The 13,857-nt window shown below is 41.2% G+C and overlaps 1 long non-coding RNA gene across 3 annotated transcripts in view; it reads right to left on the bottom strand.

Moving 5' to 3' along the window:
- LOC117351369 overlaps positions 1 to 12,647 on the bottom strand; it is a 35,249-nt gene extending 22,602 nt beyond the window's left edge. For all 3 annotated transcript variants that reach the window (XR_004537396.1, XR_004537397.1, XR_004537398.1), the window contains exons 1-2: positions 12,477 to 12,647; positions 4,754 to 4,871 (exon numbers count right to left, since the gene is read on the bottom strand). This is a non-coding gene — a long non-coding RNA (uncharacterized LOC117351369). The remainder of the gene's footprint in view (positions 1 to 4,753; positions 4,872 to 12,476) is intronic.
- Positions 12,648 to 13,857: the final 1,210 nt, after the last annotated feature.

Genomic DNA, 13,857 nt, shown 5'->3' with positions numbered 1-13,857 from the left:
TTTCCCCAATTAATATATATATGTATGGTGGGTGGGAGGGTGGGTTTTTAATTTTCAAAGATAAATAAAAATGATTGATATAGTTATTATATTATGTGATAGTTATCTACAAATATGTTTTAGAGGGGTGGGGAAGGGTAAATTCTTATTGTGTGAAAATTGCAGAATTTCAAGTGGAATTGTATATTAATGAATGGATTTGTTGTACACTTGTTGTAAAATTTAAAATGAATAAAGAAATATAACAGAGAATCTTAGCTCCATTAATTACTTAGCTAATGCTCTACAAGGTTATAATTTCATAATGCATTTACAGTGAGGATTAGACCAAGGTAATTATTGTTTACATATTTCATGTGCTTCTCAAAGTTACTATCTCACGTGACATCTGAATACATATAATTGGGTCATTAGGGCATAGACAGGGGGTGGGTAAGCAGAGTGGGCAGACTTGATGGGCTGTAGCCCTTTTCTGCCGTCATCTTCTATGTTTCTTTGTTTCTATGATGGTTATAATAAAGTCTGATTGTTACCCATATAAGGGATGCTTAAACAAGATAAGAGATAAGATAAGGGTAAACCTGTGTCAGGTTAATATGTGGCAAGAGTCTTGTGACAAAAAGGGGAGGGGGGACTGCCTCAGCATTCTGTCTCAAGGTGCAAACCTTCTTCCTTGCTTTGTCAAGAGGGAAAGAGAAAGGATTCATACTTCTACACAGGGCTTCACAGGGCCTAGATCAGTGTGCCGACCTGGCCTGGTTCAGAACTGCCTGTGTGCTGACCTTACCTGTGTTCTGATGCCCTGGACCAGAACTTATCAGATCTCCATCCCTACAGTCACACGCTGACAGTATGGTCCTGCCAGTCTCTTGCAAAGTATTCACTGGATCTTACGTTCATTTAGCAGAGGCCTCAGATTCAGAATCTCCTCCCTAGAGCTCAGAGGAACTTTCTGGAGTCCTTGCTGCTATGTAGAGTTCTGAATAGTAGGATGCAATGAGGAGGGGGCTCTCTGCCAGTCAGATGGAGTCCCCTTGCACTTTTGGAAGGACAAGCCAATGTTCAGATTCTTCCTTCATAGGAGTCCAAGGGAAGGAAGGAGGAACCCAAAAATGGGGGGTTTGGGATGGGAGGAATAAGGAGTTCTAAGACAGCAAGGAGAGAAGGAGCCCAGAAGCAGAGGAGACGGGGAAAAGGCAACTACTGGTCTTTCTGCTGGGCAAAGGATGGAAGAATCATAAAAGGTAAAAGGTATCTGTGACCCAAGTCCATTCCTGCTAACTACGAGAGCATGTGATACTAGGGTTACCATATGGCTCTAGAAAAAGGACGGATTCAGACATCCGGGTTTTACTTCTACTGACAGCAATGGAGGTAAAACCCGGAAGTCTCAATTAGTCTTTCTTTTTCTGGAGGCATATGGTAACCCTACCTAATACTGCCTGGAAGGACCAGCAACCCAGATGCATCCTTCACCTCACAGCAGGGGCAATACAATGGGTGGGCCTGGACTAGAGCTCTCCACTGTTTCTTCAGACACACCTAGCACCAGGCAGACTACAGCGACCTTCAAGCCCCAGTGGCTGAAGAAACGTGCAATCCGCTCCAAGTTAGCTAAAGTGCAGAAGTCATTTTGAGCAACTGAAACCAACACTGTAAACATGCTGAGGTTATGCGCCCCATGCGAACTGAACATAAGCACATTGCCTAGCACTGACTACAGGCGGGCCCTGGATTTCTTCAGCTGACGGGGTTTGGGGATACCTGCCAGCTAAGAGAGGGAGTGGGGCAGGAAAGGAAGAGGAAACTGGGTGCCTAGTGCCCAAAAAAGTAAGCATACTCACTCTTATCCAGTGTAGAACAGGAGCAAATCAAATACTCATTCCTTCCAAGTGGAGAAAAAAGACCTCAGTAGGACAGAACATCTCTACTAATACTACTATTAATTATTTCTTTAGTGCTACCAGACGCACGCAGCGTTGTACAGAGTCACAAAGAAGACAGTCCCTGCTCAAAATAGCTTACAATCTAAACAGACAAGATAGACAAACAGGATGTCATGGATACAGTTAAGGGGAACGGTTAATCTGCTGGGTGGGTTGGAGGGTAGTGGGGAGGGTTATGGATTGAAGGCTATATCAACAAAGTGGGTTTTTAGTCTGCTTTTAAACAAGGCGGATAAACTCGGGTAATTTATTCCAGGCATAGGGGGACAGCTAGATGAAGTCTGGGATTGGCAGTGGAGGAGAAGGGTAAGAGTGGCTTATCTGAGGAACAGAGGTGTATAAGGAGAAAGGAGAGATATTGAGGGGCAGCAGAATGAACACACTTGTAGGTCAGCAATAGGAGCTGGAACTGTATGCAAAGGCGGATAACACAGCCCAGTGCTGTATAAGAGAGAGAGAGAGAGAGAGAGAGAGCTCAAATTAATCATAGGTCAGAACACACAATGATGGCTCCCAAACCAACACTAGGTATACACATCAGTTAACTTCAGTTCAGTCAGATGTTGATTTGGGAGCAATAATCCACGTAGGTAATGACCAGGGAGTGAATTCGTATATTGATAGCAGAGACTTCAAGTAGGGCTTTAATAGTACAGAGCAGACATTCACTTACTTTGCTGGCTTTTAGAGGGGAAAAGAAAACCCTGGCGCATCCTCCATTTGCCCAAATTTGGACTTATTCTTTTTATTATTTTGACTTCACAGAGAGACACATTTTTTGGAAGGAGAATAAAGTACCAGCTTTCTGTTTTTGAGTCCTGTTCTGAAACAAATGTGCATATAATGGCATTGAAATAAGGAATTTATTGGTGTGCTTCCTTAATGAGGACCTTATGTTTCTGTGAGCCTATTAGGATCTTAGATATCTGTATACCCTTTTGGTTTCCAAAAATTAAATAAAATCTGGTTAACTGAAGCCCTGTAATGACCTGTTGTACTCATGTGATCAAACAGGACTCTGCTACCAGAGGTGGAGGACCTGAATGCACACAGCATCAAGATAAGAAGAAATAAAACATTAAAAATTAAAAAAAAAGATTACATCTCTCCTTGCCATATGTAATTCTGAAGATACGGAGCACTGAAACATGTACTGGTAGCATGGTGCGTGTTTCTGCGCACTTCTAGCCACAGCACCTCTGTTCTTCTCAGGATTCGTAAATCACCCCCAAGAATCTGGACCTGCCAGGCCAGAGCTATAGAAATAAGCAGGTTGCTTGGAGACAATTCAAAGTGCTTCTTGTTAACAACATTATTTCTAAATGACAACTTTTCTTCAAGCTCCAGGGAGAAAACCAACAACATTCTCCACACACCAACTCTAATAACTTTGAGAAAGCAAATCCCAGCCATTCACTTGGCATCCACTCTTTATCCAGGTTACCAAAATCATTTATTATAACCCTTACATAAAATTTCAAATTGTGATGCACTAAACAAAATAAACAGATTTAACATAAAATAATCAGCCTCAAACAGAAGCATCTGCTAAATCTATGTGACTTTTCCCCAAACAGCTGTGTTGAATATTTATTCCCTGATATTCTCTCTTCTCAAAATGTTTTTGCAGAAAGCAGGTCACCGCCGTTTTAGAAACATTAAACACGATAATTGCATAAATAAGAATAAAAACATGCAGTTAAAATTAACATTCTAAATGAGAGATGCATTTCTTACACAATGCCATCAAGCATCATAGCACAGTCCATTAAGCTGGCAACGTCAGTCTGCTGACTCACGGTACAATTCGCTCCGACATCATTTGAAGGAGCGGAGGCTTATCAAATGGCTGCAGGTCATTAGGGACAGGCTGGATCATCTGGGGTTTGCCCCCCACTGTAGACACTAGGTATAAAAGCAGGAATGGCTTACCCTATCCTCACTGTCCTGGAGCCAAGGAGAATGACAGTGAGCCACACCTGCCTTCCTTTGGGGAATACTGGAACATATCTACTTTCCTTAATTTTGTTATCCAAGTTTGCATTCCATTTTTTGTATACACACAAGGTGAGTAGGTGCATTAATTAAAACCAAAACCTTAATTAACAACAACAAAAATTTCAGATAAGTAGACATTATTTAGGAACAATTCAGAAACACACCGCCTCCTACTGGACAGTGTAGGAAGGGAGGCACACATTGTATCAAGATATGACTCTGGAAATTAGGATTTTAGTGTCATCTTCCCCCGACTGGGCAAATCTGAGTCTTTAGCTCCTGGAATACACTGGCAAACAAGTGACACAAGTCCCAAATAATAATAATAGAAGCCAATTATTTACAAGCAAGTAATATAACCAACTATGAAAACAGAGATATTTATTGAAAAAATTAATAAATTGCTTAAATCTAAGTGATGTACAATTTCAAGCACAAACACAAATAATTGTCCCCCTCTTTTACTAAGGCGTCCATAGAATATAATGGATGCGTCAGCATTTAGCATGTACTAAATCGAGGACTCATCTTAAGACACATGATCTTTGCATAATCTCATTATTCCAGAGATTCTTACCGGCAAGTGAGAAAATCGATATTCTAGATTTAACATAACAAAGCTACAGAGTTTAGAATGAAAGTGTAGACACACGTTTTTTAAAAGCTGTTGTATGAATACTCATCAGAAACATTTCAGAGTAAACATAACCCCATGGCCCATAAATTGAATTACCATATTTTTCAGACTATAAAACTCACTTTTTCCACCGCCATGGACTGAATACACCGCGTGGCTCCCCCTCCCATACCTTTTTAAGTGGCGGTGGTCCAGCGCGGTCTTCTGGTGGACAATTGCTTCTTTGCAGAGCGACACACAACACAGGAGCGCGACCTTTGCACTTCCTGACTGGTCCCACGCTGCTTCTGCTGTTTTGTAAAAAAAAAGGGGGGTAGGTTATATCTATGAGCACGTTTTGGGCTAAACACACATCGCTGCTCTGATTTTAGGTTTTAACTAGTAAATGCAATAAAACACCCCAAATCAAGATAAAAATAAAATAAACTAGCTGTTTGCTGTGTACACACTGGAGATAAACTATTTTCCCTAAGGACTCTCTCTCTCTTCCTCTACAGGGCTTATCTTATATCATCCATCTAGGTCAGGGGTCTCAAAGTCCCTCCTTGAGGGCTGCAATCCAGTCGGGTTTTCAGGATTTCCCCAATAATATGCATGAGATCCACAATCCAGTCGGGTTTTCAGGATTTCCCCAATGAATATGCATGAGATCTATGTGCATGCATTGCTTTCAATGCATATTATTGGGCAAATCCTGAAAACCCAACTGGATTGCGGCCCTCAAGGAGGGACTTTGAGATCCCTGATCTAGGTTTTGTACCTTCATAGTGATATTAACATGAATACTTAATTCTACCAGAAAAGGTAGCCGGTAATAACACCTGTGTTATAAAAACATGGATAGACAGGGATTCTGTTACTCTCAATGAACATCTAATTAGCTGGAAAAGAAACACTTTAATTTATAGAAGTTGATACTCGATGCTGTGGGAGTCGGGAGCATATATTTAACAGCACTTAATTGGAGAGTGCCATTGTCTGAATATAATTATAATCAAGGGGCAGGTCACATATCAAAAGGGGATCAATATATTTATTTGGCACAGCAGATTGCACTCAAAGGAAGTTCCTTTGAACCCCCACCCCTCGTGCGGTCTGCAGAGTTCTGGATCCTTTGTTGCTTATAATGATAATACATTAATTTAATAATCCTTCCAGAACCATTAGCTCAGAACAGCTCACACTTCACCATCTAGAAAAATTCCAGCAAGAATTTACAACTTCAGAATAAAAAACATAAAACTTCAAAATCAAGGTTAAAATGTATTAAAGTCATGTGTTTAGTAATTTATGAAACCTCAAATAATTTTGTTCCACATGAATTTTGGCAGTGTATTCCATAAACCTTGGAGCAACAAACTCAAACAAGGATTTACGAGAAGGTTTTAACCGAGTAAAAAAAGGCAGATGGAATTTCAAGCTTATTTATATAAAGAACATGTTGTCGGTAAATACTAGTTCTAGGTTTGGTTAAGGAAGCTAAATAGCCTGGAAATCTTGCCATAGTAATAGAAATAGAGGCTGAAATTCAAGATATCAGAGATGACATATTCGAATGAATCAATTCAGAAAAAAAATACAGTCTTTTTGTTGTCTGGGCATTGCTTTTGTCCCAGAATCTCTTTTCTTAACTCTTTCAAGGGTCTTGTGACATTTCTTCTTTCCTTCTCTGTCAACCATCCATCTTCTCTGTTCTGTCTAGGATCTCCACACTGCGTCCCTGTCCCTCACCATTTCCCACTTATCCCCTTTCTTTATTCTTCTTTCTGTACTCCCTTCCCTGGGGCTATCATCTTTCTCTCTTTAGCACCCCCCCACCCCCCGCCAAACAGTTCTCCTAAGGCATGGCTCGGGTGGCAATGAAAACAGGCTTCCTGTGGCTGGCCCCGCCAGCAGGGTAGGATTACCCTTTGTTGGGCCTTGGGCAAAAAAGGTATGTTGGGGCCCTCAGGATAATTTAAATATATTTGAAAGCTCCCACAAATGGAGCCTTGCATGATGATTCTGAATACAGAGGAAAACTGGCATAGAAGGAAACAGCAGGTAAGAAGCCCTGCTTGCTTGCTCCTCCTGCGGTGCCGACTAGAAGGTAGTACAAGGGAAGTGAGGAAGAATAGACAGACCTCTGTGGCCAACTGTGGTCTGTACCCTCCACTCCCTCCTGATTCTTTTCTCTCTGGCAGCAACTGTAGTGTAATGATTAGAGCTACAGTCTCAGCACCCTGAGGTTGTGGTACTGCTCCCTGTGACCCTGATGAGTCACTTAATCTTCCACTGCCCCAGGTACATTAAACAGATTGTGAGCCCACCGGGACAGACATGGAAAATGATTGATATACCTGAATGAAAACCACCGAGTGTGGTTGTAAAACTACGAACCCCTTTCTCCGATGTCATAATGCCTGGCAGAAACCCAAAGAGTAGCCTTGGCTCACATAAGAACATAAGAATTACCATACTTGGACAGACCGAAGGAAGCCCAGCATCCTGTTTCCAACAGTGGCCAACCCAGGTCCCAAGTACCAGAGAGCAACCCAAAGAGTAGCAACATTCCAGAGCCGAGATTGTGATGTCATCGTGCCTCATTCCATCAATGCCTAAGAGTCAACCTCATCAGTGATGTCACAATGGCTTCATTGACCTATACTTGGCTCACTTCTGATATTGTATTGGAGGAGAGCTTCAGCACCCTGAAGTTGTGGGTTCAAACCCTGCACTGCTCCTTGTGACCCTGGGCAAGTCACATAATCCTCCACTGCCCCAGGTACACTAGATAGATTGTGAGTCCGGCAGAACACATGGAGAAAATGCTTGAAGTACCTGTATGTAAACCACTTTGAGTGTGGTTGTAAAACTATAAAAAGGCGGAATACAAGTTCCAATCCCTTTCCTAATGTACCAGGGCAAAAACCTGCTGTGACTTACATATTTGAGAGGGCCTAGTTTTGCCTTCGTTTTAATCCTGCCCTGCCCGCCAGGGCCTTTCCTCTGCTATGTTCCATTCTCTCTGATATAACTTCCTGTGGGTGGGATGCGAGGAAAAGCCCTGAACTAATCACCTTAGACTGACTTATCATAAGGATATTTTAATATTTCATTCCTTGGGGTACAATGTTAACACAGGAAAGGATAACTTCTGTGCAAAGATTGTTTTCTTTGTGACAATCTGCAATTAAATGAAAACAAATGTATCAGGAGAGGATGTGAAAAGGGCAGGTCTAGACCTTTGTTTTCCTTCAGGGACTGGGTGATTGACAGCTTCTTTCACGGTGGAGCCAAAGGCAGGGTATGGTGTTATTAGGGGGTGTCTCAAAGTGGTGTTTTTTTGTCTTTTCTTGTCTTAGTAGTTTCTAAACTGGCTCCAGATTTTTGGAATATGATGATCCAGTCCTGGTTTTATCCCATTCTATGTATGAATTGTGGATCTTGTTTTTCTTAGCATCTGGATTTGCATTGTAGATTTAATTGCTTGCCTTTCCAAATCTGAGCTCCAGGTCAGTTACAGCCAGGCACACATGATCAGAACTGCCAAGTTACCCGAAGGGAAACTTTATGACCAGTCCGGTTTTGAACTAAAGGTTTTATAGTCCCTGATTCCAGACATTTAAATCAGAGCTGTGGGTCCCATAATACATCAAGTAGAGAGGTTGGCAGAAATCAGGACTGGCCTATAATCTCCTTCCTGAAATTGGGTAACTTGGAAGCTCTGTATGTTGATTCCCTGCCCAAGGGTCAGAAAATACAAAGCCACTGTAAGCAATGGGGAAAACTGGCAATCTTCCTCTTCAGAGATGATACACTTATTTCCTAAGCAGATCCTTCTCTGGGGTACATCCTCAGTGCTGTCTTCCTTTTCTTCTCGAGCCTGAGTGTATTCCTTCATAGCAAGCAGGCGGAGGATTTCAAAACTTGGATCCCATGTTCCAGAGGCCAGCTCCTAGTCTAGACCAGCTGTCTGAATGTCAGGTGGATCTTGCTTCAGAGTTAGGTGATCTCATCTCCCTGAACATGACATACCACATGTAAATACGGTAATATACTTCTTAACACTTTCCAGGCTGCATGTTTCAATCTGCAGACAGTTAAAACAGGCTGACAGCATGAGGATTTGTACAGCCTTTGTCTCTGCTAAATTGCAGATTTTTTAATCTTCTGTCTAGTGGCTCTGTTTTTTCCTGTGTCTTCAATGGCACTAAATCACCCCAGAAATGCTCCAGGCCTGGGCACGCTTGGAGCTGTCAGTCAGCAGTGATAATCTTCAGAGCAAGCACTTGGCAGAAATCTGAAGCCAGCTAAATGAAGAAGTGACAAAAGGTTTCCAGAACAACTATAATTCTTTTTTTTTAATTATAAATCATGTTTTAAGTTGGTTTCTGTCGGATCCTACCCTCAACCCTGTGCAGGACCATCCTTTGGTAGCAGTGGTGGTGGCGGGGAAAGGGAGATAGCAACTAGAAATTTTGGATGATCCTGTAGTTCCATGTTAACATCCTGCAGGTGTTACGTAAAATAAAAAGACTAGAGGGAATGCCCCCGTTCAATCTGGACTTGCATTACAACATATTAAGCCCAAATTTTAGCACAGTGTACTAAAAGGGCCCTTTTGTATATCATGGATTAATGCGGGAAAGATGCTTGGTAAACAGTGCTATAATCTCATCCAGCTCTCCAGGCCAATATGGAGATAAAGGGAGATGCCATGGAGAAGACATCAACGTGCCAGTATCAGTTTCACATTTTAAACAGAAGTTTGAGTAGAAGCATTTCAGCTTATGCGCTTTGGCTCAGTCCAGATATGATCTGCTCACCAATCCAAATTGAGTTTCTGTGACATAAGAGTCAGGGGGGATCATGTATCCCCTGAAGATAATTCTATTTGCATGTCTGAGGACCAGGCTTGAACTATGCTGTCAAGATAATATGTTTTTGCATTATTCCTGATAAAATTATACGACCAAGAGACATTTTGGCATTCTCTAAGCCCATTAAAAAGAAAATGGTCTAAATTCCCATTAACATTTTGGTCTGCAGTTCAGCCTTTTGAGATAAGAACTGATGACTAACTTGAAAGCCATTAAATAACTGACCATTGGAATTCACATTTGTCTTGCTGCTCTGGACAAGTGATTATACATTAGGGATATAACTATATTCAGATACAGTATTTACCAATGTGTTTCATTCCTAATCTTGGTTCTGCAGCAGAAATTCAGATTTCCCACAAATTGAAGAACATAAGAATAGCCACACTGGGTTAGACTGAAGGTTCATCTAGCCCAGTATCCTGCTTCCAGCAGTGACCAATCCAGAGTACCAAATCCCAAAAAGTAACAAGACTCCATGCAGAATATCAAAGAGTAACAAGATTCCATTCTACTGATCATAGGAACAAGTAGGGCTTCCATCTTATCTATCACAATAGGAGTCTATAGACATTTCGTTCAGGAACTTGTCCAAATGGGATTTTTTTTTAACCCAGATAAGCTAACCATTGTTACCACATCCTCCGATAACAAGTTCCAGATTTTAAATATTCATTGAGTGAAAAATATTTCCTCCTGTCTTGTTTCCGTAGTGTCCAGCTTTTGCATCCGTAATTGACAACTGAGAAAATGAGTGTGTTGACAAGTCTGATCTTCGTTTGGAGTGTTATTTCCTTGCCTTTGAATACTTTGTTAAGAGACTTCATTGTGACTAAGTGCTCTTTGTGAGCTTTGGTGGAGATAGATTTTGTGCATGCCGTGGACCATCAGAAGAACTAACAAATTGATTCTGTAAGACAGCAAACCGACAATGTCACTAAAAGCCCAAATGATGATGTTACACTCTTATTTTGGTCATATTGTTAGAAGAGAAAGATAATTGGAGAAGGACATCATGTTTGGAAAGATTGAAGGAACCAGGTGAAGAGGGCAACCTGCAATCAGATGGGTAGTCATGTTAAAAACAATCATGGGGATGATGCTGGAGGATCTTACCAGTCTAGCACAAAACTGATTTCTTTTTAGATCTATAATTCATCAATTTGCTAGGACTTGGGCAGGAGTAGAGGGCATCTAAAGAAGAGAGAAGAGGTTGAAATATTTCTATCCCATTCAGAGTCCTAATTAGCTTGAAAAGGATGCAGTGATGAGAAAGGCAAGTAATTTAGAAAAATTAATGTTGAGGCCTAAGAAGATCCCAAAATTTTCAAAAGCTAAGCTTTTAGGATTCTGATGTGGATGATTTTGGGCTATTTACAAAATCTAATGTAAACCTTAAGTTTGTATACCGCATCATCTCCACAGAAGTAGAGCTCGGCACGGTTTACAAGAATTGATAAAGAAAGGAAGAAGGACTTAGTAAAGAGAAGTTTAGAGGGACTTAGTATATCGAAGAGGGAGAGGTCATTACATGAATTAAAGTTTTATTATAGATAATCAATATTCATTTGAGCTTTGGTGCTGGAGAAGGATTTTATGCATGCTGTGGACTGCCAGAAGAACTAAAAAAAAAGATTCTAGAAGAGATCAAATCAGCTATGTCAATTGAAGCCCAAATGATGAAGTTGCAACTGTCTTATTTTGGTCACACCATCAGAAGAGAGAGATCACTGGAGGAGGACATCATGGGGTCCTTTTTCTAAGGCGTGCTAAATATTAGCATGCGCTATATGCTTTTGCGCCCATTATATTATATGGATGCGTTAGCATTTAATGCATGCTAAACCAGCTAGTGCGCCTTAGTAAAAGGACCCCCATGTTTGGGAAGATTGAAGGAACCAGGCGAAAAGAGCAACCTGCAATCAGATGGCTGGACACATTGAAAGCAACCATGGGGATAAAACTGGAGGACCTTACAGGATTAGCACAAAACCAATTCATTTTTAGATCAGTAATTCTTTGAATCACTAGGACTCGAACATGAGTCAATGGCACCTAACACTCAATACCATACATTGGCCCTAGAATAACTTTAAACATAGAAAATTTGCAGACCATCCAAAGATATTATAGAACCAAGTTCCAATACAGTGTTCTTCAACCTTTTAACACCGGTGGAAATAAAAGAATTATTTTGTGGACAGCGGTTGAAGAACACTGGCATATAGCATCACTCTTGTCATAGTCTTGCTTTGTAGACTTAAATTTGAAAGTCATTCTGGAGTTTATTACAACCAAATCGCTTTAATCTCCCCCTCAGACACTGTTCTGCTTCTCCAGTTTGGTAAGGGGTGTCAAAGTCAATGACATTAAGAGGCTGAAATTCAAAACACTGGCTAAGTCGTGAGCCAGACCCTGCCCCATAATAGCACTAATTGTAACACTATAATGGTTAAGCAACAAATTCAACTAGCAAAGCAGACCATAGGCTTCTCAACATTCATTCCTACCAGCACACAGATAACCCCTAGGCAAAAACTAAGGCCTCCTTTTACGAAACTGTAGTGCGGGGAGCCGCATTGGCTTCCTAGGAGCATCAGTGCTAGAAACTACTATGGCAGTTTCATAAAAGAGGGGGGAAAAGTAGTAACATAGAGAAAGGAAAGCCTCAGATTGAAGACTCTGCTGCAGAGAGACCGAACCGAAGGCATTTCTTCCTGAACAGGGCAAAAGAGAGGCAGCAAATGTCAATTCTCAAAACTGACACATTTCATTCAATGGAGTAGATAAATATAAATTTTAACCCCCAACCCCCCCCCCCCCATTAAATGACTAATATACACAAAGGCATTTCTTCCTGAACAGGGCAAAAGAGAGGCAGCAAATGTCAATTCTCAAAACTGACACATTTCAATCAATGGAGTAGATAAATAGTAATTTTAACCCCCCCAATTAAATGACTAATATACACAAAGGCGTTTCTTCCTTCCTGACCAGTCAACTCTCCATTGCAAAGTCCACCCATCCCCCTACCTGTGTCCGTCTGTCTGTCTCCCCTTCTGGCTCGCGCCCGCCTGGCCGTTGCCTCTTCGGGCCGCCGTCGACGTCCTTTTCTTCGCGGCCTCAGCGGTTCCTCGCGCCTGAACTTGAACCTGAGGCTGACGTCACGTCCTCCGAGCGAAGGCTTCCGGTTCAGGTGGAGGCGCGTAGGAGCCGCTGAGGCCGTGAGGAAAAGGAACGGCGCATGCGCCAAGACGTTTCCAACCTCCCCACGTGCCCCGCGAGAAACGCACCGAAGCCCCAGAAAAAAAGTCGCGATATATCACAAGAGGAGATCCAGACAACACATACAAATAAGCCTAGTGGCTCTAAAGTCAAAACAGAAAACGCCCCCAAAACCATAGCAAAATAAAATCAACCCGTGGGCGGGAAAATCAACATAGAATTTAAAGAAGCTGAAACTGATGGGGAAAATCTATGTAGAATAGTAATGTAGTAATATCGCCAAAAGCCAGTGAATGTGCTTGAAAAGGGCTTTTAAGCCAAAGATCCCGTATTTCCATTATAGTGTCGCCATCTGGTGGAAACGGTAAAAATAGACAAGGAATGTGAATGGGCTTTTAAGACAAAGATCCACTATTTCCATTATAGTGTCGCCATCTGGTGGAAACCATGAGAAAGGACAAAGAATGCACTGGAAATGAAAAAAAGCTGTATTATATAAATGTTTAAAAGAGTTGTAATATGTAATGTTTAAATGTTTTAAAAAAGCAATCTAATAAATATCAGCATTTAGACCATAATAGTGAAGGGTATTAAGCTAATAACAAAGGTTAATTCAATAAGAAGCGGCAACTATCGGCACCTTCTAAGGTACTAGACGTTTAGCGCCAACTAACATTATGGAAGTTGTGTAACGCCGACTGACTTGATGGGCGCTATTATACAGAACAGCTCCCATAATGTTAGTTGGCGCTAAAAGTCTAGTACCTTAGAAGGCGCCGATAGTTGCCGCTTCTTATTGAATTAACCTTTGTTATTAGCTTAATACCCTTCACTATTATGGTTTAAATGCTGATATTTATTAGATTGCTTTTTTAAAACATTTAAACATTACATATTACAACTCTTTTAAACATTTATTTATTTAATACAGCTTTTTTCCACTTCCAGTCCATTCGTTGTCCTTTCTCATGGTTTCCACCAGATGGCGACACTATAATGGAAATAGTGGATCTTTGGCTTAAAAGCCCATTCACATTCCTTGTCTGTTTTTACCGTTTCCACCAGATGGCGACACTATAATGGAAATACGGGATCTTTGGCTTAAAAGCCCTTTTCAAGCACATTCACTGGCTTTTGGCGATATTACTACATTACTATTCTACATAGATTTTCCCCATCAGTTTCAGCT

This window comes from Geotrypetes seraphini, chromosome 17 (assembly GCF_902459505.1).
Source record: "Geotrypetes seraphini chromosome 17, aGeoSer1.1, whole genome shotgun sequence".
In the NCBI taxonomy this organism is placed as follows: Eukaryota; Metazoa; Chordata; class Amphibia; order Gymnophiona; family Dermophiidae; genus Geotrypetes; species Geotrypetes seraphini.
Note: the sequence above shows the minus strand (reverse complement) of the source record. Positions and strands in the feature narration are given on the sequence as shown.